This window comes from Callithrix jacchus, chromosome X (genome assembly GCF_049354715.1).
Source record: "Callithrix jacchus isolate 240 chromosome X, calJac240_pri, whole genome shotgun sequence".
Classification (NCBI taxonomy): Eukaryota; Metazoa; Chordata; class Mammalia; order Primates; family Cebidae; genus Callithrix; species Callithrix jacchus.
The window spans coordinates 38722329-38748894 of record NC_133524.1 but is presented as its reverse complement, the minus strand read 5'-3'; the positions used below and the strand labels follow the sequence as shown (position 1 = coordinate 38748894).

At 37.1% G+C, this 26566-nt stretch overlaps 1 protein-coding gene and 1 pseudogene across 20 annotated transcripts in view; both read right to left on the bottom strand.

Moving 5' to 3' along the window:
* SYTL5 (synaptotagmin like 5) overlaps window positions 1-26566 on the bottom strand; it is a 242570-nt gene that overhangs the window by 184201 nt on the left and 31803 nt on the right. The gene's annotated exons all lie outside the window — the stretch shown is intronic.
* LOC100385573 (methylsterol monooxygenase 1 pseudogene) lies at window positions 22952-24423 on the bottom strand (annotated as a pseudogene).

Here is a 26566-nt window from a genome sequence, read left to right as displayed (position 1 = left end):
AGTCTCTAGAGGAAAATATATGGCAATAAGTGCCCATATGAGAAGAGTGGAGAGATCCAAAATTGACACCCTATCATCAAAATTGAAAGAGCTATAGGAGCAAGATCAAAAAAACTCAAAACCTACCAGAAGGCAAGAAATAACTAAGATCAGAGCAGAACTGAAGGAGATAGAGACACGAAAAACCCTTCAAAAATCAATAAATCCAAGAGCTGGTTTTTTGAAAAGATCAACAAAATAGACAGACCACTAGCCAGACTGATAAAAAAGAAAAGAGAGAACAACCAAATAGATGCAATAAAAAACGATCAAGGGGAAATCACCACAGATTCCACAGAAATTCAAACCATCCTCAGAGAATATTACAAACAACTCTATGCACATAAACTAGTAAACCTGGAAGAAATGGATAAATTCCTGGACTCATGTGTACTCCCAAGCCTAAACCAGGAGGAAGCTGAAACTATAAATAGACCAATAACAAGGTCTGAAGTTGAGGCAGCAATTAAGAGCCTACCATACAAAAAAAGCCCAGGTCCAGATGGGTTCACAGCCGAATTCTACCAGACAAACAAAGAGGAGCTGGTACCATTCCTTTTGAAACTATTCCAAATAATCCAAAAAGAGGGAATCCTTCCTAATTCATTTTATGAGGCCAATATCATGCTGATACCAAAACCCAGCAGAGACTCAACAAGAAAAGAAAACTTCAGGCCAATATCCATGATGAACATAGACACAAAAATCTTCAATAAAATACTGGCAAGCCAATTGCAACAGCACATCAAAAAGCTTATCCACCATGATCAAGTAGGATTCATCCCGGGGATGCAAGGGTGGTTCAACATACGCAAGTCTATAAATGTAATTCACCACATAAACAGAACCAAAAACAAAAACCACATGATTATCTCAATTGACGCAGAGAAGGCCTTTGACAAAATTCAACAGCCCTTTAGGCTAAAAACCCTCAATAAACTCGGTATTGATGCAACGTATCTCAAAATAATAAAAGCTATTTATGACAAACCAACAGCCAATATCATACTGAATGGGCAAAAACTGGAATCATTCCCTTTGAAATCTGGCACTAGACAAGGGTGCCCTCCCTCACCACTCCTATTCAATATAGTACTGGAAGTTCTAGTCAGAGCAATCAGTCAAGAAAAAGAAATAAAGGGTATTCAAATAGGAAAGGAGGAAGCCAAATTGTCTCTATTTGCATACAACATGATAGTATATCTAGAAGACCCCATTGCCTCAGCCCAAAAACTCCTGAAACTGATAAGCAACTTCAGCAAAGTCTCAGGATATAAAACCAATGTGAAAAAAATCACAAGCATTCCTATACACCAATAACAGACTGAAAGAGAGCCAAATCAAGAACAAACTGCCATTCACAATTGCTACAAAGAGAATAAAATACCTAGGAATACAACTTACAAGGAACTTAAAGGACCTCTTCAAGGAGAACTACAAACCACTGCTCAACGAAATAAGAGAGGACACAAACAGATGGAGAAACATTCCATGTTCATGGTTAGGAAGAATCAATATCATGAAAATGGCCATACTGCCCAAAGTAATTTACAGAATCAACGCTATCCCCATCAAACTAACATTGACTTTCTTCACAGAACTGGAAAAAAACACCTTGAACTTCATATGGAACCAAAAGAGAGCCCACATAGGCAAGTCAATTCTAAGCAAAAAGAACATAGCGGGAGGCATCACACTACCGGGCTTCAAACTATACTACAAGGCTACAGTAATCAAAACAGCATGGTACTGGTACCAAAACAGAGATATAGACCAATGGAACAGAACAGAGGCATCGGAGGCAATACAGCATATCTACAACCATACAATCTTTGATAAACCTGACAAAAACAAGCAATGGGGAAAGGACTCCCTGTTTAATGAATGGTGTTGGGAAAACTGGCTAGCCATGTGCAGAAAGCAGAAACTGGACCCCTTCCTGACACCTTACACTACAATTAACTCCAGATGGATTAAAGACTTAAACATAAGACCTGGCACCATAAAAACCCTAGAAGAAAATCTAGGCAAAACCATTCAGGACATAGGAGTAGGGAAGGACTTCATGACCAAAACACCAAAGGCATTGGCAACAAAGGCCAAAATAGACAAATGGGACCTAATCAAACTCCACAGCTTCTGCACGGCAAAAGAAACTGTCACTAGAGTGTATTGGCAACCAACAGAATGGGAAAAAACGTTTGCAGTTTATCCATCTGACAAAGGGCTGATATCCAGAATTTACAAAGAACTCAAACAGATTTACAAGAAAAAAACAAACAAGCCCATTCAAAAATGGGCAAAGGATATGAACAGACACTTTACAAAAGAAGACATACATGAGGCCAACAAACATATGAAAAAATGCTCATCACCACTGGTCATTAGAGAGATGCAAATCAAAACCACATTGAGATACCATCTCATGCCAGTTAGAATGGTGATCATTAAAAAATCTGGAGAAACAGATGCTGGAGAGGATGTGGAGAAATAGGAACACTCTTACACTGCTGGTGGGAGTGTAAACTAGTTCAACCATTGTGGAAGACAGTGTGGCGATTCCTCAAGGCCTTAGAAATAGAAATTCCAATTGACCCAGCAATCCCATTACTGGGTATATATCCAAAGGACTATAAATCGTACTACTATAAGTACATGCACACGAATGTTCATTGCAGCACTGTTTACAATAGCAAAGACCTGGAACCAACCCAAATGCCCATCGATGATAGACTGGACTGGGAAAATGTGGCATATATACACGATGGAATATTACGCAGCAATCAAAAATGATGAGTTCGTGTCCTTTATAGGGACATGGATGAATCTGGAGAACATCATTCTCAGCAAACTGACACAAGAACAGAAAATGAAATACCGCATATTCTCACTCATAGGCGGGTGATGAACAATGAGAACACATAGACACAGGGAAGGGAGTACTACACACTGGGGTCTCTTGGGGGGAATAGGGGAGGGACAGCCGGGGGGGGGAAGCTGGGGAGGGATAGCATGGGGAGAAATGCCAAATGTGGGTGAAGTGGAGGAAGGCAGCAAAACACACTGCCATGTGTGTACCTATGCAACTATCTTGCATGTTCTGCACATGTACCCCAAAACCTAAAATGCAATAAAAAGGAAAAAAAAAAAAGAATAACCCACCAATCTGTTATGTAAATTTATTAGTCTTGAAACAGTTTGTAACATTTTATTCTGGAATGATTTCAGATTTATAGAAAACCTGCTAAATTGCAAATAGTTCTCATATTCAACTAGGAACGCCAAATGTTAACATTTTACCACATTTGCTTCATCATTCTGTTTCTCATTGTTTTATAAAATTATTGTTGTAGTCAAATTCACTTAACATAAATTTGCCATTTTTAAGTTCACAATTCTGTGGCCTTTAGTACATTTGCATTATGATACAACCATCACTACTACCTATGTCTAGGACGTTTTCATCATCCCAAAAGGAAGCTCACTACCCAAACATCATTTCACGTACCTCCCTTCACCCAGCCAATGGTAGCCACTAGTTTTGTTTCCCTCTATAAATTTACCTATTCGGGATATTTCATATATATAAAGTCATATAATTTGTGAGTTTTTTGACTTGCTTTATTCACATTGCAGTATGTATCAGCACTCCATTACATTTTATGAAATAATATATTCCATTTTATGGATGTACTACATTTTGTCATCCATTCATCAGCTGATAGACATTTATTTAGCAAATTTTCAGACCACAATACAGTATTATTAACTATAGTCACCATACTGTGCATTATATCTCTAAACTTTTTCATCCCACATAACGGCAACTTTGTACCCTTTGACCAACATCTCCCTGTTTCTCCTATCCACCAACCCCTGGTAGCTACCATTTTACTCTGTTTCTATGTATTTGCCTTTTTTAAGATTCTACACATAAAATTAGTCGATATTCTTTTTGCTGTTTTTGGCTGATTTCACTTAGCAATAGTATCCCTATTTTTAATTCACAATTGGATGGATCACCTGAGATCAGGAGTTCAAGAGTACCTTGCCCAACTTAGTGAAACCCTGTCTCTACTAAAAATATATATGTAATATATGTATATTAATATATAATATATAAAATATATAATATATATATGTATATATTAGCCAGGCATGGTGGTGGGTGGCTGTAATCCCAGCTACTCAAGAGACTTAGACAGGAGAATTGCTTGAACCTAGCAGGCAGAGGTTGCAATGAGCCAAGATCGCACCACTTGCATTCCAGCCTAGATGACACAGCAAGACTCCGTCTCAAAAAATTAAAAAAAAAAGAGAGAGAGAGAAAGTTTTCTATTGCTCCTCGGGTACTAGCAAGCTGCAAAAAGGTATGTGGGTTGCTCTTTTTATGATACTCATCACTAAGCTGGTGGGAGTGGAAAATGGGAAGTGAGGTTTTAAATCTCAGAGTTCTCTTACCAAACTTCAGCAGCTTCTTTCAATGAACACTCCTCTACTTGTTCTGAGTTTGGAAATATATTCCAGAATTCTGAAAAAGTTGATTCTGACCATCTATCCTTAATTTTTATTTTAGTGAAAGGACAGGGTTTTGGAGTGTCCTACTCCAATAATTTTGGTGACCTTTTCTGATGACACATTTGAGGACTAAGCTCTGATATTTTATCTTACCCAAATTCTTACCTAAGGGGTCTAGGGAGTCATGTCCTACAAACCATAAATTTTGATCAGATGGGTTTTATTTGACCCTATATATTATGACTTACTTTTCCATCTGACTCTGGCATAACATTATGAGACAGGGAAAAAATATTTAACCCCAAAATATATTTCCTTGCCATACCTTGAAATTCCCCTGGGAAGTCTCTTATGAGAAAAATCCACATTCTATAGAGAATCTCCTTCCCCTTTTGTTTTCCTTCCTTTCTTTCCAGATCCAATAGATAATCAACTAAGAGCCAGGCACCCTTTTAAGTCCAATAAGAAACAATTTACAACCTGCTCTCTCTGAAGTCTGCTATCTGCGAGATTTCTGTGCACAATAAAACTTGGTCTCCACAATCCTTTATCTTTAACCCGAACGTTCCTTTGTATTGATCCCAGGTCTTTAGACAAACTCAACCAATTGTCAACTAGAAAATGTTTAAATTTACCTATAGCCTGTTAGCCCCCCACTTTGAGTTGTCCCGCCTTTCTGAACCAAACCAATGTATTTCTTAAATGTATTTGATTGATGTTTCATGCCTTCCTAAAATATATAAAACCAAGCTGTCTCTCAACCACCTTGGGCACATGTTCTCAGGATCTCCTCAGAGCTGTGTCAAGGTCTGTGGTCATTCATATTTGGCTCAGAATAAATCTCTTAAAGTATTTAACAGAGTTTGACTATTTTTGTCAACAATAATCTGGCTCCCAAAACATGTGGGGCCTCAGAGAAGACTCAGGACCCTGAAGGAGTTGCCCGAAACTGAAGCTAAGGTTCCAACAGGGGCCCACTGAAGCCCCACTGACTTGGAGCTTCTCCTCCGGTAGAACTGGTAAGTCTGGGCCTGGACTTCCCCTTGGTTGATGGTCCTTGATTTATTCTGAGTTGGTTTTCTCCTAGGAAGTTGTTTAAGGATCCCAACTGTAGTTCAGAGATGCATTCTAAAGGGAATTGTTTTTATTGCTTTTTCTCCTAAAATTTATCCTAATTCAGTTTGTTTGTGCATTTGCGTGAGGAACTAAACTGTTGTTTACCTAGATAAATGAGATACTGAGTTTTTCAGCTCTGAAGAGAAAGGGCATTCACGGCTTCCAGCCGAAAGGTGCCCTTGGGTGACCTGGGGCCTCGTGGGAGTGCCTGGGGGGCTAACTCCCCTCCACATGCAGCAGCCCTGCAGGGAAATTCCCAAAAAAACTAATTTAAAAGAATGGCTCATCCAGGAAATGCATGTAAGGGCTCGTCATCCAGCGTTTTGAGTCCTCTCAGAGCTCATAGGCCTCTGGAGAGAGAAACTGAGACACGTAAGAGGGCAGAAACGACTTGTTGGTGACACACTATGGAGTCCTGCCCACAAACAGCATGCATGGATCCACCACACAAAAACCCTAAGCCACAGCTCAGTTCCTTCTTTAAGAAAAAAAAAATGTGGGAACAAGGAGAAAACAAGGAGAATGACCTCCTTCTGGGCACTCCATAGGTTTTATGCACCTCTACTTGCCAGAGTTATATAAAATGGAAGTAATATGGTCTTTGTGTACATTTACATTCAGGAAAAAGAGTCCTAAGGTTGACCTGCAAACTACAGAGTTTTTCGGTTCTACTTTTTCTGTCTGCTTTAAATCTGTTACTTTTCAACTGAGATAAAAACCACTACCATCTAACAGTGTTTTTTGTTTGTGTGTTTTGTTTTTGTTTTGCAAGCTGGCAAAGTTGTATTTGTCTCATGGCTAAAGTACTGAAGTAATAGCTACGGGAGCTTTGTGTGTGTGTGTGTGTGTGTGTGTGTGTGTGTGTGTGTGTGTGTCTGCGTGTATATTTAAAGGCTTTTATAATAGACTGTTATAATGTTAGGTTCAATTGGCAGTTGAATCCATTTTAATTTCCCTCTAGCACACCAGACTTTCTCTGGTTACCTTAAGATGTAAAGTTTGCTATCTGATTTTCACCTGAGTTGCCTTTTATATGCAAATTTAAGGCTGTTTAGCTGACAATGCCTAGGGTAAGATGTTTTTTAAAATGGAAAAAAAAGTCTTTATAAGTCTATACAATGTGCTTCTATCGGCATGCCTCATACGTCTATATATTTATGTGTATGTATACAATATTTACACTACTAAAAACATATAAAGAACTTTAATTGGCTAAAAAAGTGCTTAAATCAGATACTTAAAAAAAAGGAAGACTAGTCAAATACTTTTTCAAGTTCATGTGACTTAAGTAAAATCTTTACAAAATAAGCTGGCATTAAAATCATTGGTAAAATAATACCGGCAATGTCTTTAGAATTCTTAACATTTTGTTTGCATCTGTTAATCAGTTTCATGTTTATTCCTGCAGAATGCTATAAGACTTGCTATAGGGTTATAAAGTATAAAACCCAGTCTAAGACAGAATGATCTTTGCTTGCGTGCGCTTATGAAATATTGTTGGCGTAAATGAAAACAGCTAAATACTGAGTTACTGGTATAAATACCCTTAAAACTAACCATAAGTTTTATTACTTAAGTAAATATCTGAAACAGCTTTAAAAATGGTTAATAGAAAAACAGCTTTAAATATTGGCTATCACAGTTTTTGTAAATAATCTAGGCAAACTACTAAATTAATCAGGTAAATGTCATGAAATAAATGTTTTTAAACAAACTCGTCATAATTTAAGATCTAAGGCTATTAATTAATATTAAGTGGGCAATTCTAATTTAAGAATTACAGGAAAACATTTTTAATGTTCTTATTAAAGGTAAAATATCTTTGTCTAATTCAAGGCTTATTTAAGGTTTATGTATAAAATAAGGTGAAGGAAATAGAAAATAGATGTGAAGAAAGTTAAAGATATAAAGAGGTATTTTTGGTTAAAAAAAGATTTTAAAAATTTTATATAAGAAAGAATCTTGTGTAGCAAGTTTCTGCCCTAAAATAATAAAGATGGGATTGTACAAGAAAGAAGGATATTTAAGACAAAACAGTCTAAAAATGTTGTGAATGAACTATGTATGTCATAATAAGGTTAGTAAAATGAATTTTTAAAGGGGTTATATAATTCATTTGGTCATAATTAAAAAGAAATCATAATAATCTTTCTAGAGGTGGGTCTTTATATTAAAAAGAAATGCACTAATACAAAACTAAATAATTGATTAAAAAATATATTCTTATAAATATTGACTTATTTTTAGTACAAGAAGTTTTTAAACTTTTAAAGTCTATAGTTTGTTTCTTTAACATTCTGCAGATTGGTATCCTTAAAGTCCCACTCTTTCTCTTTTGAAAAGGCCAGGCCAGGCACCTTGGCTCACACCTGCAATCCCAGCACTTTGAGGCGGGTGGATCTCCTGAGGTAAGGAGTCTGAGACCAGCTCCCAACATGGTAAAAGCCTGTCTCTACTAAAAATACAAAAATTTGCTGGGCGTGGTGGTGGGCGCCTGTGATCCCAGCTACTTGGGAAGCTGTGGTAGGAGATCGCTTGAACCCAGAAGGCGAAAGTTGCAGTGAGCCAAGATCGCACCACTGTACTCCAGCCTGGGAGACCCAGCAAGACTCTGTCTCAGAAAAAAAAAAAAAGGCCTTGAATGATGGCTCTTTCCTTCACCTTTTGTTGGCTCCTGTAACTTTACTATTTATCTAAGGAATAAAAATTGTTTTTGAAAACAGGCAAATAAAGTATCTTTTGAACATGCCTTTTATTCTGCATGCCTGTTATACCTTTACCTTTACATGTGTCCTGTGAAATTGATGTTTCCCTTCCAAACTACATGAAAGAGCTTTAATCAAGTAACTTTAAAAATGTAAGTGCTTAACAAATTGGTAAAACCTAGCTCAGATGCCTTTTAATTTATCTTTTTAATCTTTGGTAAAAATTAATTTGGTAAATTTAATCTCAAAACTATCCAGTAATTTAAAAATATTAAAGTTATGTTTAAACCATTGGATTTTTTTTCCCACTAAAAATTTGGATTACTAAAAAGTTAAAATAGGAGAAGCATAAAATATGCTTTTGTTAAAATTTTATAAACATAAGGATGTCAATTCTCAAAAAAAAGGAATTATTTTTTGCATAAAACTATTTAACAGTTGCTTTATAATAAAGGAAATTATACAGATAAAACTAAATAATTTTTTTACAAAACCAGGGCAACAAAACTCTGAGCCCTAAGGTTACCAAAAACCAAGTAACTATTTAAAAACCAAAGAGTATAATATAAAGGAGTTGGTCCCTTTTGCAGATTGATACAATTGTTTCTTTAAAAATATCTTTACTATAGTGGATTGTAAAAATAACCACTTTAAGAACAAAATTTTCCATTTTAAATGCTACTGATTTTAAAAGCTTGTTTGGATTAATACAGGACCCCACAGCTCATTACTGAACAATCACTAATGCACAGGGGGTTATTCCTGAGAAAGCAATGAGCTTAGTGGGCCAGATAATGCCATTATAAGATCTGTTTGCCCTAAGAAGAGGATTGCCCAACTCTCCCTATAAAATACCATGCGAAGTACCCGAGATGAAGCAATTAATATATTAATAGGCAAGCCATGTTGGACTAGCTTTATGATAACTGTGATATCTTCCCACCTAATATGTCTATTACCCGGGTCATGGTAAATTTGGGGGTTAAGGAGGACCCTTCTACATGGGTGCTCCTCCCACAGAACTACAGGTCTGTTTAATAAGCCTTATCAAATCTGCTATCCTCATAGGTTTTACAAATGCAACATCCTTTCAAACCCTTTTCACCAGAAAAGGTAAAATGGTCTGGGGGTAAAAAGGTTTCCTGAAACCAGAACATAAAAACATTCAGGTTAATAGAATTATAAAAGGTATAATGTGTTTAAACAAGCTTTATGTAAGGTAGTTGTAACCTCTTTTACCTAAATGTCTTATAAAAATGGGTACTATATCTAATTAGGGGATGTGTTCCCTATTCTAGTACTATAAGACTAAAACCATGTAGGGAAAACAAAGATATAGGAAAGTATGTTCCAGAACAAGGAACAGGATAAATCCTCCAGAAACCTTAACCGTATGGAGATATTTGATTTACCTTACAAATTATTTTGAGAAATCAAAATAACCTTCATAACAATGCTCAAGGAGGTCAAGAGAAGAATGTATAAATAAAGTGATAATTTCAACAGAGAAAATATATGAAGTACCAAACAGAAATCTGGACGCTTAAGAATGCAATAAATAACTGAACTGAGAAATTTAACTAGAGAGGTTCAATTGCAGACTAGATCAAGCAGAAGAGAGGATGAGCAAAATCAGGTGCAGTGGCTTATGCCTGTAATCCTAGCACTTTGGGAGGCCAAAGAAGGAAGATAGCTATAGGCCAGGAGTGTGAGAAAGGATCAGTAAACTCAAACACAAGTTATTGGAAATTAACAAGTCAGAGTAGTAAAAGGAAGAAAGAATGAAAAGAAGTGAATAAAACTTAAGAGACTTACGGGACACCATAAAGCAAACCAATATATGCATTACACGAGTACCAGAAAGAAAAAGAAAGAGAAAGTTACATAAAGGGTATTAAAAGAAATAATATCCAAAACTTCATAAATCTTGGAAAGGAAATGGACATCCAGATCCAGGAAGCCCAATAAATGCCAAATAAGATGAACCCAAAAAATCTACACTGAGACATATTGTAATCAATTACCAATAGTTAAATTCAAAGAGAGCATTTTGAAACCAGCAAAAGAACAGTTATCTTGGCATGTATAAGGGAAATTCCATTAGAGTAGCAGATTTCTCAGCAAAAATTTTGCATACCAGAAAGGAGTATAATGATATGTTAAAAGTGCTAAAAGCTAAAAGAAGCCGGGCGCAGTGCCTCATGTCTGTAATCCCAGCACTTTGGGAGGCCCAGACTGCAGCAGCAGCTGGAGAAGAAGCCGCGCACAAGTCCCCTGCGTGGGCCCAACCGGCAGGCCAAGAATATGAGGTCGGGGGAGGTCACCTTGAGTTGCTGATTGTGGCAGTCGGTTATGCCTCTCACCTCGAATCAGGAAAAGCGTTTTCACGTGTTCCCCTGCATCCTGGTGTCTCTCTTCAAGAAAGAAAAGGTGTTGTCAGTTGCAGCCAGTTCAGAGGACCGGCTGAAAGAACATTCTGTGTCATCAAGCACAGGCTCTTGCTCAGTGCCTGTGCCCTCTTTCTGGTTGAGGGGAAGCCAAAACGGTGGAATGGAAGCTCTTGAAAAACTTTATTTTCACGTTGGAGGCAGCGAGCGATCCTGTGGTGGGGGCAGTTTCTGATGTTCTCATACCGCCGTTCATGTCTGGTGCATCTTCGTCTAGGAACATCTGTGGCCTGACGTTTCTGGCATGGTGGACGTTTTCATGTTGCTCCCACTGTCTCAGCATCCAGGTGATGCGCTGCCCCACAGTAGCTGCTCACCACAAGGGCTGTTGAAACTCAGCATGAACACTGCAGCCCTCTCCAACCCTCCCCAGCCCCAGCCATACCCCTTGTGATCAGGAGCTGCTCCTGGAGAGTGGCTCCCTTGTGGGAAGTGCAGAAATGTGTATTGGAGTCTCAGGTAGATCCGTTGGGCAGCTCTGGCGCAGACTGTGAACCTGTTTTGGAAAGTGTGAGGACATGGGCCTGGCTGGCACCCAGTTTTACGATTGAGGATGTTGTTACGATTTGATTTGACCTTGGCACAAACTGCAGAGCCGCAGGGATGTTGCTGAATTTCAATCACCATTTAGCAAGAATGAACCTTTGCAACTTCCTAGAAATGTTTAGCAGCACCGTAATATACCAAGCAAAATGTCTGGGTGAGTGCACTCTGTGTGAGTGAGGTGTGCACTGCATGATTTTGGAAGAGGCTTCTGCGATGGATAGGCTTCTGGGTTCATTAGGTAATTTATTCAGGCTGGCTCCTACCTGCTTTCCAGTGATGAAGTCTCCACACAGGAACAGCTGTGCATGCTGGTGATGACTTTGATGTGGGGTATCACTGGGGACTTAGAATACTTTTGTGTATCAAAAGCTTGAATGCTTCAAATTTTCCTTAAGTGTCTTGTTTTCCTTTTAACACTGATCTGGAAACAGGGCTATCTGCAAAGCTGAGGCCCACTCCTCTCTCTGCTGGGAATCAGGGGTTTCAGAATGGAGGGAACGTCATGGGCCATTGTCCTCCTGTAGAGCAGCCTGACCTTCACACCACTGGGTCATCTGGCACAGGGCATGCTCTCTCGTTCATAGTCTGCTTTGAAAGTCTTGGTTTTAGGAGAAGTTCAGGTTGGTCTTGCTGGTATCTTCACTTAAGATAGGGGCTGGCAGACATGCCCATGCACTGAATCCTGCCCACAGCTTGATACATAGCCTGTGAATGGTTTTTACATTTTAAAAATATTTGAAAACAAATTAAAAATATGTTTCATGATATGAAAATCATGAAATTCACATTTCAATGTCTGTTAATAAATTTTTATGGTCACAGCCAAAAAAAAATGGAGGTTCCTCAGAAAATTTAAAATAGAATTACCAAATGATCCAGAAATCCCACTTCTGGGTATTTACTGGTATTGAATAGAAATATGGATCTCAAAGGCATATCTGCACTCCCATGCTCATAGCAGCATTATTCACAATAGCTATGATATGTAAACAAACTAAATGTCCAAATAGAGATAGACAGATTAAAACATGTGTTATATACATGCAATTTAATATTATTCATTATTAAAAAATCATGAAATCCTTCCACATGAGATAACATAGATGAAATTTGTTGATGTTATGCTAAGTGAAATAAGCCATTTATAGGAGGATAAATAATGCATTATTTTACTTGTATAAAGTATATGAAGTAGTAAAATTCTTCGAAGCAGAGAGTAGAGAGGCAGTTGGTAGGGACTGGCAGGGTGGAAATGGGCACTTGCTATTCAATTGGTACAAAGTTTCACTTATGCAAGATGATTAAGTTCTAGAGATCTGCTGTACAACATTGTGCCTATAGTAAATAATACTTAATTGTACGTTTAAAAATTTGTAGAGAGGGCAGATTTCATGTTAAATGTCCTTACCAAAATAAAAATAAACTAAATTAATTCTCTAATTAATTAAATGACTTGATTTAAGTATGGATTTTTCAGTAAAGTGCCCCAAATTATACTAAGCATAGATAAGAACCAGCAACTAGACAAAGTGAACTACAAGTATAGATGTAGAATTCTAAATTCTCTAACTATAATAGTTTCTGCTTTTGCATCTTAAATTGAGACTATATGCTAAATAATTGTTTAACTTGGAATTGCAAGATTAGTCCATGTAGTTACATTTTGTATCTCTCCCACACAGTTAAACCAGTAGAGTTGGCTTAGGGGAATCAATAAAATATGTATGTTTGTATACATGTGTCTTCAATTTTAACATGGTCCACCATGGAAAATAGGCCATAAGTAAATGACCAAGGACTAAGGTCTGCAGTTGTTTCCTGTTCCTCTCATGATCACTTTGTGGTGACATCTTACAAGTGCCAGATAATACAAATGTTCAGGTTGGAAGGTTGGGATTCAGTCTAGGAAAGTGAAGGAATCCTTACCAAAGCCCAACCTAGAACTTGAATCCTGAGTTAGGAAATAGCTACTGAGCCAATTTGCAGAGTCCTTTAGGGAAAGGTAATTACAAATTTAATTACTTAAAACCTAGAACTTTCCTTACATTTCCTGGCCAGTGTATTGCTACATAAAGGTGAGTCTCATCTAAAAAGATGTGAGCATCCCCATAGTCAGAAAATTGAAGACTGTCATCTATTAACCTTAAGAACAAAAATAAGTAAAAGATGTTCATCTAATTATATGTTTCTAGCATAACACTATACAGACAATATTGGCAGATAATTCCAGTATTTTACCTCATTAATATTGCAAACACAGTAAAACAAAGTAACTAGTTTGAGTCATTGTCTTTGGACTCTTAAAATCAATTATATAAATTAAAAGAAGCATAAAGAATTTAGATTTTTTTAAACAAACTTACATATAATAGGCAATCAATTTAAACAATTCCTCTAAATTCCCTGGGAAGAGACCAATGTGTAATCAACAATTTTTAAATAATCCATGTTGTGGTGCCAAATGAATATAAATGTAATGCTAAAAAAATTGATCAATAAATTATAATCTCATTTATTATTTATAAATTTTTTTTGGCCACATCCTCCCTGATTTTTTTATAACCACACTGTGAGGTATAAAAGGAGGGACCATAACCCTAATTTCACAGATATGAGAAAACTCATTTGCCCTGGATCTCATGTCTCATTAGTGGTAAAGAGATCCGGTGTTTTTTACGGTATGCTGTGAAATATTTCTTGCTATTGATAAGACTCTGTTGCAGTGACCTCTAAGAATTTTAGTATCATTAAATAAAGGTTATATAGTGGTTGTTCTGTTTTTGATAACATTTTTCTTCATATGGCATACAGGACTGGAAACTTACAGACCTGAAATTTTGTTCTGATAACAGGTTACATATACTCGATTAACTCACTATAGCTTCATAGTGACACCAAAAGAGTTTTGCACACAATGTTGTTATATGGCCATCTGTGTCTGTGTAGCTGTGTGTATGTGGGGTGGGGGGGGGTGGTGAAAGATGGGGAGGAAAGTTATAACTATCAGAAATATAACAAAACATGAAACACACTTCATTAAATTAGTTGTGCAAATTGTGAAACATCTGTTATGCTTCAATTTATTCCAGCATGGTCCAAGAATTATAAACTTTTTATCATAACAGAAATTGAAAGCAAAGGTCAATTACAAATGTTATTTCATAGAGAGGTCTATCATTACCATGTCAGAATGCCAGAAATAAGTAAAGTTCCCTTCTTGTTCTTGCTTACTTATCTTTAAGACCTTGTATCTGCCTCTAAAGCTGTATGTTTCTTTGAGGAGAGCATCTTGTCCCCATTTATGTGAACTCATCAAAGAACCAACCCTAGATCCATCTGTCTTCTTCATGTCCATATCCAGGACTGCTAGAGAAAATTCACACAGCCCTGCAGACTGGGTAAAAAGACAAACTCGTGGTCCACAAATCAGCTAAGCCTAATCACCTGTGAATTCTTTTCCTCAGCTATGGTCATTTCCTGAAGCCAGTGCCCTCAATGACTTTTCAATGCTCTTCTGAAATTACTCAGGCCCTGATGCCCTCCCTCTTAGCCTTGCCTCTCTCAATATACTGCCCTTCCATTAACTTACTGATGTTCACACTTAGTTGTACCTCCTCATAGGTTCAGAGGACTAGATGTCCTTTCTCCTTTTCAAATCTACATTATTTCATTTTCTTGTCCTTAATCTCATCTCCTCAGCCTTGCTCCATGACCTTGTTCCAATAGCATTCTTGTTTTTCATTTAACTTGAATCGCTCAAGAGTCACTGATTCCTTTATCTCAGCCTATAAACAAGTCTAAACTACATACACATTGCCCTTCATCTAATTTATGGTACAGTTTGTCTCTTCTTCATATTTATTATAATAAATTTGTTGAAATGCTTGTCTGTACTTGCTATGTCCAACCCACCTATCTGTCACTTCTCAAGTTGCTATAATCTGACTTTTTTCCCCACTGCTGTCCTGCATCTTCTCTAATGCAGGGGTCCCCAACTCCCTAGCCACAGTGATGGGTACAGGGATGGGCATGTGACTTGCATCTGACCAATCAGTCTTCCCTCAGGTGTATTTTATATTTTGAGGTAACAAGGAAAAACTCTTTTCTGGTTTTGGAGCTAATATAATATTAATCTGGAACTGCCTAAGATCATGACTCTAGCTTCAAAGAGTCACTCAGCTTTAATGAAAACAAACAAACAAAACAGAGTCTGAGAGAAAAAAAGATAGTGTTAAAATTTCTGGTTTTAGTCATACTCAAAGCCAGCTCTGACCCTGACTATCCCGATATGATTATTTTATCCATTAAATTCCACTCTTTGGCTTAAGTCAAATTCTCACTTGTTGTCTTTTCCTTCTCAAGTTCCTCATCTGTCATCTACTCCAGCATCATTTTCTCATTCTGTTATATTCATTTCATCCTGCATATGCTTCTTTTGTTGATTTCAACCAGACTCATGCTTTCAAACTTTAAACTATGAACTGATAACTCCCAAATCTATATCACCAGACCAGATATCTCCCCTAAATTTTATACTCAAATATCAACATTGTACTAAATAATTTCACTTTGTTTTTTTTTAATTAATTAATTTATTTATTTTTCAGAGTCTTTCTCTGATGCCCAATAACTTCACTTTAATTACACAAGGGCAACTCACTCCAGAGTGAATATAGACCAATTTTCCTGAGGCCAGTCTCAGGACACATTTACCCTGGTGGTTCTGGCATAACTATTAATAGCACTCTTTCACATTCTCTGAAGTATTCTGCTTTTGATAATAAAATTCATTGTCACTCTCTCTCAAACTCAATGTTTCCTACACTGAACCCACTATCCTTCTCTCCATGTCTCAGTCAGTCAAACTGGAAGCCTTGAGTCATTCTTGACTCTTTTCCCTAAATCTGCCCTCCATGTTATAACAATCTTCAGGCCTTGAACACTTCTTGAATCAATCATTTTCTCTCTTTTCCAGCTGCCATCGCTCTGGACTCTTATCATCTTTGAAATAGCCTGTTAATCTCCAGTCTTGTTCCTCTCAAATCTATCACCCACAATAACAATAAGGGTGTTGAATTGCTGGCCCAAATTCTTCATCCCTCCTAGTGTCCATCCTCCTAGTGTCCTCTCCAGAAAGCAATCCCTGGTCATCTCCTTACCTCCGTTACCTTTGCTAATGACTTTGAAGTTCCTTCTACTGGAGATGGAGTATACTTCCCTACCATTTGACTTTGGGCTTATCCATGTGATTTGCTTTGGTCAGTATAACCATAGATGTAACTCAAGTAGGAGTTTGGCAGCTTCATTTCTTGAGCTTTTGACCTTGTCATGGAAAGATAATTTCTTGGTTAATCCATAGGTCTAAGAAGGGCAAGAGTCAAGTCAGCTAAAATTGGACCTTGTCTGCCACCTGGAGCCAAGTGCAAACAAACCCAGGGTTTGATAAACCCAGGTTCAGAACAATTAACTCCCAATAAAGTGGCAGAAGGGTGAAGAAGAATAAATTATTGTTGTTTTGAGCCAATAAATTTTGCAGTACTTTTTAATAGAGCAATGGTTTATTGACGTAATTCCCCTCTCTATTTTAGTTACTAACACTGAATTCACCCAAAAGAGAAGCTTAACGATATCTTTGATTTTCCCTCCTCACCCTGACCTTTACATTCCAACAATTCCTAGGTCTTACAAATCTATATTCCAGACATTTCTTAAATCCAGAGCCCCCTCTGTATTTCCGTTGCCACTGCTCGGATTCAAACCCTTATGCGTAATCCTGGATTACTGCAATAGATTTACCTAGTCTCCTTGTGTCTAGCCCATCCTCCTTAAGAATATGATCCATGTATCCACCAAAGGAACTTTCTCTGAGGAAATTTGACCATTTCTCCACATTGCATTCCTTCTCCACTTTGCTAAAAATTCTTTAATGGGTCCCCATCATCCACAGAATAAAGTCCAACTTCCAAACAAGACCCTCATGGTCTGGTCCTGACTAACTAGACTCGTCCCTCACCACTCCTGCCTTACAATGTTCACTACAGCAATACTGCTTGTGATTTCTCAAAACCTCTCCAGAAAGAAAACCCTGGCCCTCTTTTCACCCCAGTTTTTGGCTTTCTCCTTTTTGCTCTTCACAACTTGCTGTACGTATTTTTATGTATTTACCACAGTATAATGACCTATCAATCTATCTCTTCTGCCATCTTTTTGAGGGGAGACTGTCTTACTCATGCTTTAATTTGAATCCTCTGCCCTAGGGCAGAACCTGGCACATATGACATACTAAATGTTTAATAAGTAAATGAGTGACTGATTTTTTTTAAAAAACTCATAAAATATATTTATATGGTTCATTAGAATGCTTTTGATAGTTTCTATTCCTAACCCCAAATAATATATTTTTCTTGCTATTAATACATATGATTCAAAAAGATTGCCATAGAAATAAATCCACTTATTTACCAAGGATCTTTTAACACAACTGATGTTAGTAATATGAAAGCAAGATAATGGGAATTTAACATTTATTTCCACAAAGAAACAGGTATTTAGTAAGAATTTAATCGAACAGGGCCTCTTAGTCAGATGGTACTTTTCTTTGGTATATATTAATGAATTAAACTTTGAAAAAGTTTTTTATTAGTTACGACTATTTTTCTTTTGCTTTATGGATTCATAACTTTTTTTTAATTTCTCAAAAGTCTTTCTGTCCTTCAGATCAGATCAGTTTACACCTATTCCAATTTCTTCCATGATTATTGTTCTACTCAGGCTCTTCAGTCAGTTTTGGTAATCATTATAAAAGTAAAATTGTATTACATGTTGGACAGATAGCATCCATCATGTGCCCCACTGATTAACAATTGAAAAATTTCAGTACATCTGAAAACAAACACATATCAAGGTATGTTTCCAAACACCTCTATACTTTCATAGCCTGAAAAGCTCTCAGAAAAAGTACTTATTTAATTTGGTCAGAAATCAATATTTAGTGTATTTTCAATCACAATCTTTTCTAATAAAACTGTTATTGAATAACCTTTTCTATGACAACCAACTAAATATACATCACACATTAAAGGTAATTTCAATCACTATTAAAGCCACCAAAAAAGCAACATGCTGGTCTGAGTTTCTTATATAGAAAAACATTTCACATTTCTTGGTTATAAACAGAATTCCAAGTACAAGTTCTGATGACTGAAAGTATGTGTCAAACCTTTAGAAAAATAAAAGTAAATAAAGACATACTCTGCTTTACAGTTATTATTTCTCAAAAGTAGTAATTAACATATGAGTTATCAAGTGGTATTTGAAAACCTTCCTACCTAAGACAGCTCTTCAGAAAATACTTTCAGCAAATAATTATTTCATAAAATAGATATGCATGATAGAGCAATATCATTTAGATATACATTTATTAGGCTTGCTCTACGTGAGAAATACTGTAGAGTAGAGGAACAGGTACCAACGGGTCCTAGAAGCATATATACCATATCTAAGAGCAAGAGGATGCTCAAACACATCATTTATATTTCTTTAAGTAGGAGAAAGGATGAAAGGCAATGACTCAAACTATTGAGAGAAAATCTTTAAAACTTCTTGAAGTTTCAATTTGATCATGATGGCATTTCCCCAAATATTTAAATAGGTATTGATTAAAGACTTCTTAAAATACAGAAAAGGGGCTGGGCACAGAGGCTCACGCCTGTAATCCCAGCACTTTGGGAGGCCAAGGCAGGCAGATCACCTGAAGTCGGGAGTTTGAGACCAGCCTGACTGACATGGAGAAACCATCCCTACTAAAAATACAAAATTAGCTGGGCATGGTAGCACATGCCTGTAATCCAAGCTACTCGGGAAGCTGAGGCAGGAGAATCACTTGAACCTGGGAAGTGGAGATTGTGGTGAACTGAGATTGCACTATTGCACTCCCTCCTAGGCAACAAGAGTGAATATCCATCTTAAAAAAAATAAATAAATAAAATAAAACAAAAAACAGAAAAGGATTGGGAGCATGAAGAGTCCAAAACAACAAGAGATACAAATCACTCACATTTAAAACTTTTCACAACAGATACTCTTTTCTAATAATGTGTACTTTAGACCAGTCAAGAAATCGATTTCCATGCCCTAAGCATTCAAACTACTGTCTGTATGACAGGAGAGATCTAGAGTAGAATTAATAATTTGTCATGGTTCACATGCAATTATAATATTAAACAGCATAGAATAAATTACAAGTTAAACACTACATTTCTTAATATTGTACACAGGATCAACTGGGTACCCAGGTGCAACTAAAAGGGCAAAATGTGTACTCTACATTTTCTTTTTTTTTTTTTTTGAGACGGAGTTTTGCTCTTGTTACCCAGGCTGGAGTGCAGTGGCGCGATCTCGGCTCACCTCAACCTCCGCCTCCTGGGTTCAGGCAATTCTCCTGCCTCAGCCTCCCGAGTAGCTGGGATTACAGGCACACACCACCATGCCCAGCTAATTTTTTGTATTTTTAGTAGAGACGGGGTTTCACTATGTTGACCACAATGGTCTCGATCTCTTGACCTCGTGATCCAGCCGCCTCGGCCTCCCAAAGTGCTGGGATTACAGGCTTGAGCCACCGCACCCGGCCCTACATTTTCTTTTATTTGCCCTAACGATTGTATATTTTTCCTTTTTTCTTTGTTGGTGCCAAATAACATTCCCTCATTATGGTGAGCACTATTATTTTTCCTTTTTTCATGTTCTATCCACTAACACCAATCAAAATATACCTGTTCTTCTAAGCTCTTGTGAGGTATGAGAAATGAAGCTGATTAAAGTGGAAGCACTAATGGCATGATAGCTTACTCTTTCCAGATTTAATCAATAAGGAATGCTTTGGGCAGCAAGCAATAGCAATATCAACAACAATAATAAACAAACTACAATGATATAAACCATTCGAGGTACAGCAATGTCAAGTTGGTTTGGTGGCTCATCCACGTCATGAAGGACATAGGCTTTTTCTACTGTTATGTTTGGCCATCCTTAGCATATGGGATCTGGTTCTTTGAATGGTTGCTTCATGGTTTCAAATGGCTTTCCTAGCTCCAAGCATCACAATAACAGACTAACATTTAAAAGCAGGAATGCATAGAAATTAGACTAAGACAAGTCTTTCATGTACCTTATTCCTTTTATTTGAAAGCACAAACTTTTCAGGAAGCCCCAGAATAATTTCCCTTATATTTCATTGACAAGGAAGAATAGGAAAGTGAGTCTCACGTTTTTTCAGCCTTCATGGTAGAGGTGGACAAGAGAAGAAAGGTGTTGGAAATGGTTTTCAGATTGCAAAGTGAATGCCTGCCATATCAGATAACATGCTTGAAACTGAAGAGGATCCTTTTGAGTTTACATATAAAAAAGAAATATCAACAAATTGAAGCTCAGTTTGTTTTAAAATATTTCCCCCTAGATATCTGTAAACCTGTGTTCATTGCAGCATTATTCACAATAGCCAAGATATGAAATCAACCTAAGTGCCTGTCAATGGATGAATGAATAAAGAAAATGTGTGCTATATACACGAAATGGAATACTATTCAGCCACAAAAAGAAGGAAATTCTGTCATTTGTGAGAATATGGAGGAATCTGGAGAACATTATGTTAAGTAACATAAGCTAGGCTCATAAAGGCTAACATCCACGATCTAACTTATATGTGGAATCTGAAACAGTTGAACTCATACAAGCAGAAAGCAGCCTGGTAGTTACCAGAGACTGAGGTGGGGAGGTGGTGGCAGATAGGGAAGTGGAAATGTTGATAATGTTGTATATCAAGTTGTATACTTTCAATGTATATAAATTTTAAGCATCTATACTTCAGTAAAGTTGCAAAATTAATTTAAGCAAAAATTATTTAAATGATTTCATAACATAAGATATAATTGTATAACATATATAATAATATTCCTTAAAATGATATATGCTTTTGCATTTTTAAAGATAAAACAAAAAACTGATGCTTAGAAAATTGATTCCAGTGATGCTTTTGGACTTGAAATTCTAGAACAACTAATATTTCTAGTAAATAAAAGCAGTTTATGTTATACCTCTTGTTGTCATTAACCTGTACTACTCTGTTACAGGAGGTTCCCTGTCCTTATTCTCCATTAGACTGCTTGATAACAGGATAAATTTGTGAGAAATTATTCAGGATCTAAATGGAATAAGTGCAAGTAAATAAGAAAAAAGGATCCTGACAATTCTGAAGCCTCCTGGAGTAGAATTTGCCAACTTAAGAAATATTCTCATCCTGAAAAAATGAGGCTATGGAGAATATTTGGAACTCTGTATTTGGACTTAAATTGACTGACTCATTTGGTACTTTGGTTTAGTTTGGAAATCTAGAAAAACAACAGGAAAATAAATATGAAATGGAGTTGGGGGCACAGGAGAAAATGTTTTCAAATGAAGATATGTTAACAAATAGTCAAATAGTTCATCTTATTTACTCTCACAACAATCCTTCAAGGTAGCTGTTAGTAGTCTCACTTAATGCGAAGAAACTGAATACAGAAAAAATAACTTGCTTAACTAAGCTTACAAAGTGGGAAAACCAGGATGTACACCAAAGTCCGTCTGCCAAATCTATGCAGTTCTATTTCTTCTACCCAACAGAGAAAGAGTAGTCAGAACACATGCCTAACTAGAAGTATTCTATGAAACAAAAAAAGATGTAAATCTTAGCTAATGATATCAGTTTTCTGATGGTGTATTAGTCCATTTTCACAATGTTATAAAGAAGTAACTGAGACTGGGTAATTCATAAAGGAAAGAAGTTTACATGACTCACAGTTCTGCATGGCTGGTGGGGAGGGGGGGCTCGAAAAACACAGTCATGGCAGAGGGTGAAGGGGAAGCAAGGCATGTCGTACATGCTGGCAGGAGAGAGAGCGAGCAAGCGAAGAAAGCCACATACTTTTAAACCATCAGTTCTTCTGAGAACTCACTATCATGAGAACACCACGGGGGAAACTGCCCACATGATCCAATCACCTCCTACCAGGTCCCTCCCACAACACGTGGGTATTACAGTTTGAGATGAGCTTTGGATAGGGACACAGAGCCAAACCATATCAGTTGGAAATAAGATATGTCTTATGATACACAGGAATGTTCACAAAGCAATCACTGAATGAAGCTGTTTGACCAGAGATTGTCAAGAAAAGTGTGAACTTTATAATATGAAGATAGCCAATTTAGCCCCTACAAGTGAGGGAGAAATAAGAGACAGTGAATGAAAGAGGAAAGTTTGAGTGGAGGAAATGAGGGAGAGAAGAAAGTGGGGTAAGAGAAAGAGTAAGGCACTGAAGTGATGAAGAGGGGACTGGTTTTGCAGGATCTGCATATTTCTACATATACGGAATTTGTGGGTAAGGCAGAAAAAGTCTCCACTAGGAATATAATTAAAGGTTATTAATATTCTTTTTATCACTTAGCAACCAAGGAACATGCTTATTTCTGCTCCCCAGAAGCAATGTTAGCTACTAGTTTCAATTCGGGAAAATGTATATGTTCAGAAAAGTCTATAGGAGATATTTATTCAGTCTTTTTCTCAAACTTCTTCATGTTTTCATTATAAATCATTAAACTGAAAGCCTGCTCTGAAAATTCTATTCTACCATGAAAATGTAGAAGCATAGTTTCTGATGAAGTTCATGTGGTATAAATCATGATGCTGAGAACCAGCATAGAAAAGGATGAGATTTAAAGGGTTGAGAGGAATATCATAACCATGATGGGCATCAATAGTTTCTATCAAACAAATGGTCACCCATATCCAGAGAAGAATTAGTTACATGATATCACAAAAGCATAATTCCAATGAAAAAGCCAGTTCCAAGAATTCAAATTTCCAAAGGATGTGCATATTCAGCTTCTACTCCAAATGGAGCTTGAAACCCATGATGAATTTTATGAATCTATTTATATATTATTTTGTGGTACAAGAATCTATGCAGGCTTAGAAATAGTGCCAAGTAGTATCAAAGACTGTGTAGTCAAAGTGACTTGCCAAAAGTATACCATTTTGTCATTCTTTTTCAATCATAAGGAATATTGAAATACTTTGTAAAATAATAGGTTCCACAAATAAAAGCAGCTGCATATAAAAGCAAAGAGAAGTACTTTAAAGCATTTCCATTGGTATTCCCATGTCTCTGGTTTATTATTTTCAATGTTATTCTTCTTAATTCAAGGTATAAATTGATATAGAAATCTAAGTAAAAAGAACAAGAAATGAAAGTTTTCATAAACGATAACAGATCCCCATGTTGCAATCTAGAACATTGTATAATTGTTAACGAATAATTCCAAGCATTTAAAAATAGTTCTTGCAGAGGACTCTCAGGTGAAAGTGAATCTAAATACTCCACAGCTACAAATGCTGAACTAAATAAACATGCTGAAACTTTCATTTGTTGCCATTTCTCAGATCTCTGCAGATGGCCTTCTAATTCTGGATGGTCATAAGGTGACTGTAGCCATGATATTTGATGCTTCTGATTTTGTCATTCCACCTGTTTTTATCCAACTCTCATTCACTTATGAGTAAATCATACCTAATAAACTTCTAAAACTCAAACTGACTTCTAATAACAGACTTGCTCACGTGAACTCAGGAAGTACAAATTAATTTACGGTTAAGATTAAGTAAACATTGGGAGGCCGAGGCGGGTGGATCACGAGGTCAAGAGATCGAGACCATCCTGGCCAACACAGTGAGACCCTGTTGCTACTAAAAGTACAAAAATAAGCCAGGTGTTTGGCACGCACCTATAGTCCCAGCTACTAGGGAGGCTGAGGCGGAAGAATCGGAAGAATTGGAAGAATCGCTTGAACCTGGGAGGCAGAGGCTGCAATGAGCCGAGACTGCGCCACTGCACTCCAGACTGGCGACAGAGCAAGACTTCATCTCAAAAAAAAAAAAAAGATTAAGTAAACATACCACAACAGGATGCAGATAGGATTTTAAAAGACCCAATTTGAAGACATGATCTAAGTTCGTTGAGTCTTCAGTGAGCCACCAACAGTGGAGATCAGATTTATTGGAAGGTGCCAGGACAGTGGCACTCTTATCATCAACCAACACCACCCTGCTTTCCCATCAAGACTGGAGTACTATGCAGAAGGTGGAAAATCCACCAGTCTTTTGGGGGGTGTTCATGGAGACTGATTATTCCCTCACCTCCCACTGAGGAGGAAATAATTCTCTGAAATAAAATGATTATTTCCAGGAATTCAAAGTAAGATGCGAATTATGGAATCTGACTAAGACATCATAAAGGTAGTATCGAATCTTTGGGAAAGGGGTTTTGACACAGTTGGGGGACAGCTAATTGAAAAAAATAAGACCATATCACATTTTTCTTCTTATTGAATAAAAAACCCTCAACAAACTTGCTCCATGAAAACTAAAAAGGTAAATTCTAAAACCATATAATTCACAGTTATCTCAATTTATAAATCTTGTAAAAAACAGAATTACTGTACCTATATCCCTGCTTCACTTCAGCTTGTATTCTCAAGAACACAGTGCAATTTATTGAAACAATAACATATATGTAAAGTTAACTGTAGTTGCAGAATGCTAAAGCTTTGCTTTGAAATAAGTCTACCATCTATTTAATTCTGAGTATATGAAGTTGTGCCAGCATTGAAAGTTAGTTTAATTTGGGTTCCCCCAAAAGTAGACCCTAAGGCAAGGACTTGAAGGCAGGTAAGTATTTATGAGGTAATCCTAGGATGCAAAAGTGAGAGATGAGAAAGTGAGACAGAGAAAGGAAGAAAGAAAATCAAATGTATGCTATTTCTATAGAAAGATGACTCAGTCTCCTTGAGGATACTGGGAAGAATTACACAGAATACCCTTCAAAATTATACCATCAAAGGCAGGGAGGTAGGGGTTGCTGGGGCATTAATCTACCTATTCCTACTCACCATTGCTTAAAGATTGTCCCCGGAGGTGTTAACTTAATTTCAGTTGTGCCTGCATTCATGGAATGACCCTCCATTTTGTGCCCCACTGCCCACTTGGCTGGCATGGGTCTTTGGCAAGTGCAGGGGACTCATCTCCACAAGTGAGTGGAAATCAAGTTCCCAAGGGGTTGAGGCAGTTTCGTGGTATGTCACAAATTCCTGCTATAGGTGGTTTAAGTGACTTCTGCTTTCTTCATGGAGTCACCAACTAATGTAATAGATTGCTTTAAGTATATTACCAATTACACAGGCATCTTAAGATAAAAAACATACTCATCAATTATTGCCAAATGTCAAATCTCAATCAAAATGACCCCCACACTCTTTTCCCAGAAAAAGTATTTTTTTCAACAAGTATATTGTTTCCAAAAAAGACCAGACCTGTGACAGACTTTTTAAATATTAAGAATACACAAGATGGGAAGTGGGCCATAAACAACCCATAAATAATCATCAAGTGTGCTCCAACATTCCTCATCTATGTCAGGCCATGGGAAGTTCCTTTCTCAGCCTTCCACCTGAGAGGTTTCTGCTTGATGTATGAGGAGCATTTATGGTAACCTGAATTTAATAAAAACTCCAGAAAAGCAGGGAACAACTGTTTATGAAAACCATCTAGATTAGTGTTTTCAGAACTGTGCCCATGAGGGCATGGAAGAGAACAAAATAAAGGGGTGGATCTGGACTCCTCCCTTGCTTCAACGGGAACCGTGGTGAATTTTTGTTTGTTTTGTTTAGGCTTATGTTTCACCTGTGAAAAGCACAGAACAAACTCTTTGAATTTACAAATGAAACACAGGCTGGGAGTCATTAAGTGGCTTGTTAAAGACCACACTGCCAGACAGAAGCAGAACTAGAACAAGGAATATGACTTCTAAGTAACAAAGACTCTCCTTTGACCTAGTTCTGACCTTGGACTTCCCTCTTTGTCCATGTAGAATCAAGTATAAGCAAGAAGGGGCTAAGTTAATTTACTGAAAATCCCCACACTTTGTATCATGCAAATTCCTCTTCCCCCATCCATGATATCAAATCACCCTGGTCAGCCTCAGCAGGAATTATGTTGATTTGGTCCAGTAAGAATCACCCTTACCTTGAGGTTTCCTTTTAGTAATTTTCCATCCACTGACCCTCACCCTGCTCCTTGGCTGTAAATCCCCACTTTTTCTTACTGGA